Here is a 6,746-nt window from a genome sequence, read left to right on the forward strand (position 1 = left end):
CTTGAGGGAAGATAATGTGGATCTCCCTTATGTTAGGATGAAGTTGTAGAGCGCAAGATGCTCGTACCAGCAGCGGTCCAAAGGACCAAGGATATAATAGATCTAATCAGAGGACGGCTGGTAGTAGCCCAAGATGGACATAAGAAGTATGTTAATTTGACACGGAAGGACAAGGAATAGGAAGTAGGGGACCTAGTGCTGTTATAGGTATTCCCTTGGAAAGGATTGATGAGGTTCGGAAAGAAAGAAAAGTTAAGTCCACAATTTATTAGACCTTTGGAGATATTAAGACGTATTGGGAAGTTAGCATATGAGCTAGCCCTACCCACGAACCTGTAGCAAGTCCATAACGTGTTCCACATATCAATGTGAAGGAAGTGTAATCCGGATGCCAGACAAATAGGGGCATATGAGCGCATAGACATGTAAACAGATTAACTTATATGGAGCAACCAGGAAGGGTTATAGATCAAAAAAGTAACAAGTGCTTAGGAGAAGGGTCATCAAACTAGTCAGAGTTTGGTGGTAGAACCACAATGTGGGAAAATTGACTTGAGAGTTAGAAAGTGCAATACAAGAAAAGTATCCCAGCCATTTTCTATCTGATTCCGGGACAAAATCCTTTTAAGGAGGGGAGACTGTAATAACCCCAATTTTTGGAATTTTTGAGACACGGATGAATAGTAACTTTTGCTGATGTTGCTGATTAAGGAAAATTATCAGACCATGCTATATAGGAGTAATGTTATGGAAATTATAAGATCCTATTAGTATTCCATAAAGTAAATGAGTGTATGTAAAGGTTGTTAGAATTCGAATTCGAACACTTTGATTTTTCCCGAAAACCCACCAGATACAGAAAGAATTGAGTATAAGGTAACATGATTAAAATGATTTAAATTTAAGGATTATAAGAAAGGATCATAAAAGGAATATAAAATATTGAGAAAGGTTTAGGGGAACCCAAGTAATAAGATCCCGGATATGATCCCTCAAACGATTAGAAAGAATGAACGATAAACGAGTCGTAAAACAATTAAACGACAAGTAATGCAAGAGAGGTTAGTGCAAGGATTAAGGATGATAACCAATCAATTAAGAAAGGATTAGCATAAGAAGATGCTTCCACAACCAAGTGATGACAAGTGGTAAAAGATGAAGTCACCAAGATGATGTCATGCTTAGTCATACTCCACTCACTTTAATCAACCAACAAATCATCCAAATATCCCATTCACTTCATTTTCCACCACAAACACATTCAACAAAGAAAATACTCTCCCAGGAACATCTACTCTCGGCTTCTTCATCATTTCAAGGAGAAAAATTCCAAAAATCAAGATCCAAGCTTTGTTAATTTGCAAGGTAATTACCCAAGGTCCTTGTGATTAGATAAGCATATCCTACGAGTTTAAGCTTCTATTTCTTTATGAATCTCTTCCAATAAATCAAGGAAGAAGAAGATGAATAGTGTTTTCAAGATTTCTAACTTTCTTTTCTTTGATTTCCTTTAAGATCCAAGCATTCCAAAGTTATCTCAAGGCTTCATAAGGCTTCCTAACTACTCTAATCACTCCAAGGAAGGTATAACCCCTCCAAACCCTAACTTTACTTTGATTATTAGGTTTGGTTTTGTTTGTTATAGTTCATGATAGCATGATTCTTGTATGTTTAGAGTTTGGTTGGAATTGTAATGATTTTGGGTTATAAATCTTGGTTGTTGGTTGATGAACCTTAAGTATAGTTAGTAGCTCTTGTTTGAGATTAAATAAGTTGGATAAAACATGAAGTAATGGACTGATGTAGTGAGGTTTGGATGGATTTTTGTTGTAATGTTGGTTGTAAGTTGGTTTGTGATTGATTTGGAGTAGTATAAACTTTGGTAATCGCGTAAACATAGCCGTCGTAATGCCCGATTTACCTTAGACTGTTTTTGTTCTTAACGTCAGAACCCGTGAACTCACTGGAAGATTCTGACCATTGCCATATTTAGATAGTTCATGTTACGAGCTTCGTTTTGATATGTGGTTCGCTTAAATCCGATGTACGGTTTAGGAGAAACGACCGTTTTAAGTAACGGCGTTTCGCGAACGAACCATTACCCCTCGCCTTACTTTGAAACCTTGGTTAAGGCCCTTAAATGACTGATTGGAGTATGAAACAATTCTGTAAAGTGGATTAGGCAGTTGGTAGAATACTTGCGAAAGAATCGCCTTAAAATTATAAATAGTTAATTTATTAAAAATGGTGGAGCCGAGGGTACTCGAACGACTTATGTGATTCGTTAAGCGTAGGAGTGACAATAAGCGAATGTTAGGGTTCAGTTGGTCAAAGTCTAGTTTCTTAAGCGACCGGGGTTTAATTCCGACTTATGTTGTTGTTCATAGGTTATCAGACCCACTCTAAGCTTAAGTCTATCCGGGAACACTCAGGCAAGTTTTCTACCTATTATACTATTGTTGTGATGTATATATGTATATGCATTATCTTGTGATAAATGCATGATTGTTATTAGCAAATCTTGCGATATACTGGAACATGCTGATATGGTATATATGCATGTTTGTTTCGTAATCTTGATATCTAATTGTTGATTCAAATTCTTATAAGTTGCATAATACCTATGCTAGATATAATCAATAGTTGCGTATACCCTTAGTATAGGGACCCAACGGTGAACATTTTCTAAACCGGGAGTCGATCTTCCCGAGTATAATATTCAGTCGAGGACTTATGACTCTGCTTATTTTATTTAATGAATATTATTTTGAATATTCATTCGAGGACTTATGACTCCGCTTATTTTATTAAATAATATTCTTTATTTTATTAAAGAATAATGTTTCGATAATCAAACTTATTTTTGATTATTCAAATAAAGATCGTACTTTCGTATAAGTATATCTTTAGTTAATTATTATTATTCATTTCAAGTATGAGTTTTAAAACTTATACTTCAACTATTTTTTTAAAATATTATCCTTTATGGGAATATTATTTAAACAATAATATTCAGATATTTTCTAACATATTGGGACTGATTTATTTCATTAAATCAACATTACTCCAAACATTCTTAAAAATGTTTTCGAGTCTTCAAAATGATTTTAAAAGTTAGAGCGGATCCCAAAACTCGTTTTCAAATTTAAGATCTTCCTTTCGAAGGGGATTTAAATAATCGATTAAAAATTGAGGAATTCGGCTCTGTGGTGTATTTTATATTCGCAGTGAGGTTGTTGTTTTGATAAATAAATTGATTACTTACCCAACGTTCGGGAAGTAAGTCCATCAAATTGAGTCGGCATAAGCGACAGGCCGTGGTACGGTCTATCAAAGTGTAAGTGGCTGGGTGGCAGTCCATCAACGCGTAAGAGGCCGGGTGGCGGTCCAGCACAAGGTCCTAATGCGGCCAGGGTGATGACCGGTGGGGGATTCATCCATCTACTAGTAAAAAAGGTTACTTATTGGTATCTTTGCCTGATCAGCAAGATATCAGGTTTATGCCAAGGTTTTCTCCTTTCCAAATTCATTGGATATTGCAACTCTATTTATAATTTTCATAACAGAGGTTTTCAAGGAGTGTATGAAATATATATATATAGGTGTATATATATATCGGGACTTAATGAAGTATCTCTTAACTTCATTCTTTATAATAATATTTCAAAGATTGAATCTATTCAAGTCTTATCTTGTAGTCTCATCTATGTGATGAACTTTTGAAACTGATTATACCTTGAACGGTGGTAGTTCAAGTAGTATTCGGAAAAGATATAAGTATATTGGAGAATCTTGTAACTTCATTTTTTAACTTATATCTAGTAAATGATTATCTTATGAATGACAAAGGTTTTCAGAAAAAACGTTGAGACAATGTTAGATATATGAGATCACCTTGCAACGATACTTTTATACAGTTATAAACTGGAACTCTGTGTATATTATACATGCTAGAGTATTTCAAAGATTGTGAAAAGTATATATGTATATATATACTGAATATTTTGTTACTTGGTCGCGTTAAGATATCAACTTGGTTCATTTCTTCTTGACCAAGACTTTCATGAGTACTATGAGAATGCTCATATTTTGTAAATTATTATACATATTATTTCGGTGGGCTTGTTGCTCACCCTTGCTTTCTTCTTTCATCACACAACAACAGATAGACAAGATGAACATGACCAAGCTCCCAATTTGCGAGTGGATAGGAAACGTTCCACAGTTTCCTGTAGGAATTGATGCCGCTGTAGCTGAGGTAGGAATTACCAATGGGCTAGGCTTTCAACTTCTGATGTACCAGACTTATGTATCTATATGAATTATAATAATGGAAAAGAAATGTAAATTTATTCACAAACCCTTTTGAGGTGTAACGGCTTATAATTGTGGAATAAAACGACTTGTGTTATTTTTGGTATTCATCTCTGAGACTATAACTTGTAGTGTGTGTGTATATTGTGGGGTCACAGTACGCAGTAGTTGGTTGTTTATTAAGATTAAGTGTTATTAAGGGAAATGGAACTCGTGACAACCCGGATCCCCGACCCCGGATTTGGGGGTGTTACATTCGGCCTGTAGCCAAGAATGGTCTTCCCAAGATGATGGGAATCTTCTTATCTTCCTCGAAATCAAGAATTACAAAGTCAGCAGGGAAGATGAGTTTATCCACCTTGACGAAGACATCCTCCACTATACATCGTGGATAAACGATGGAACGGTCAGCTAGTTGCAATGACATGTATGTTGGTTTCGGATCAGGAAGACCAATCTTCTTGAAGATAGATAAGGGCATCAGATTGATGCTAGCTCCTAAATCACATTAACACTTGTCGAACGACAAGTTTCCGATGGTACAAGGAATAGTGAAGCTTCCAGGATCTTTAAGCTTCGGAGGCAACTTCTGTTGCAGCACAGCACTGCATTCCTCCGTTAGAGCAACGGTCTCTAAGTCATCGAGCTTCACTTTACGAGAGAGAATACCTTTCATAAACCTCGCATAGCTAGGCATCTGTTCAAGAGCTTCAGCGAAAAGTATGTTGATATGAAGTTTCTTGAACACCTCCAGAAACTTCTCAAACTGCTTATCCAACTTTTTCTTCTGCAGCCTCTTAGGAAAATGAGGTGGAGGATAGATTTGTTTCTCCCTTGTATTACCCTCAGGAGGAGTGTGCTCAACAGTAGTCTTCCTTGGTTCCACTTCCGCTTCCTTCTGCACTTCTTCTTCAGCCAAAACTTCAGATTCTGGAACTTAAGATTTTTCAGGCTCTTTGTCTCGCTGAATTTGGGGGCTTGCGACCTTTCCAGACCTCAAGGTGATGGCATTCACCTATTTTTCAACTTCCCTCTTGCCTGGATTGGTTTCTGTATCACTAGGAAGCATTCCTGGTGGTCGATTCACTAAGGCATTATCAATTTTCCCTATTTGGTTCTCCAGATTCTGGATGGAAACAACCTGGCTTTGGCATATAAGAGCCTGATTTTTGCACATAAGCCTCAATTTCTCCAATTCAGATTTTTCATTCGATGATAGACCTGCATCATGAGTTTGTTGTTGAAGTTGGAGTTGTTGTCTTGGTGCAAATTGTTGCTGAAAACCAGGAGGGTTGAATAGCTTATTTCCAAACTGCTGGAATGGCTGTTGCATCGCATTCTGATTGTTGCTCCAACTGAAGTTAGGATGATTCCAGTTGTCAGGATGATAAGTGTCTGGAACTGGTTGCTGCGATCTCTGAAAGTTGCTCACAAACTGAGCTGATTCACTAGATATAGCGCATTGCTCCGTCGTATGTGAACCTGCATATAGCTCACAAACACTGGTTATCTGATTAACACCCAAGTTAGCCAGAGAATCGATCTTCATAGACAATTCCTTTAGTTGAGCAGTGATAGCCATAACTGTATCCACCTCAAGAACTCCTGCTACCTTGCCCTGTGGAAATCTCTGGGTTGGATACTGATATTCATTAGCAGCTATCAGTTCAATTAGATCATAAGCTTCCTCATAACTCTTTACCCATAATGCCCCGCCTGATACTGCATCGAGCATGGGTCTGGACTGTGCTTCCAAACCATTGTAAAAATAATTGATGATCATCCAATCAGGCATTCCATGATGAGGACACTTCCTAAGAATTTCCTTGTAGCGCTCACAAGCTTCACACAAAGATTCTCTCATTTGCTGCGCAAATTGAGTAATAGCATTTCTGAATGCAGCTGTCTTCGTCATAGGGAAGAATTTAGTGAGAAACTTTTGAGCAAGATCTTCCCAAGTAGCAATACAACCACCTAGTAGAGAGTGTAACCAACTCTTAGCCTTGTCCCTCAGAGAGAATGGGAACAGTCTCAGCTTCACAGCATCTTCAGAAACACCATTGAACCTGAAGGTGTCGCAGATCTCTATGAAATCCCTAATGTGCGTATTGAAATCTTCCGTTGGAGAACCCCCAAACTAGACTGAATTCTGTACCCATTGAATTATGCCAGGCTTTATCTCAAAGGTATTTGCTGTGATAGCTGGCCTGAAAATGCTAGATTGAATGTCATTGATCTTGGGTTGAGAAAAATCCATTAAGGCTCTCGTTCGTGCTACTGGATCTCCCATTATAATGAATACCTGAAACACAACAAGTAAACCGTGACGGTAAAAGAATCCGAGTCACTAAACTTTAACGACTACTGATGACAAGCATATAAACTAAAAATTAACACCGAGTCCCCGGTAGCGGCGCCAAAAACTTGTTAGG

At 37.5% G+C, this 6,746-nt stretch overlaps 1 non-coding gene across 1 annotated transcript; it reads left to right on the forward strand.

Annotated features, from left to right (window-relative positions):
- Window positions 1-6,107: 6,107 nt before the first annotated feature.
- LOC141663201 (small nucleolar RNA R71) lies at window positions 6,108-6,214 on the forward strand. Its single transcript, XR_012551282.1, has one exon. It is a non-coding gene; the product is annotated as a small nucleolar RNA R71 (small nucleolar RNA).
- Window positions 6,215-6,746: the final 532 nt, after the last annotated feature.

This window comes from Apium graveolens, chromosome 5 (genome assembly GCF_009905375.1).
Source record: "Apium graveolens cultivar Ventura chromosome 5, ASM990537v1, whole genome shotgun sequence".
NCBI lineage: Eukaryota > Viridiplantae > Streptophyta > Magnoliopsida > Apiales > Apiaceae > Apium > Apium graveolens.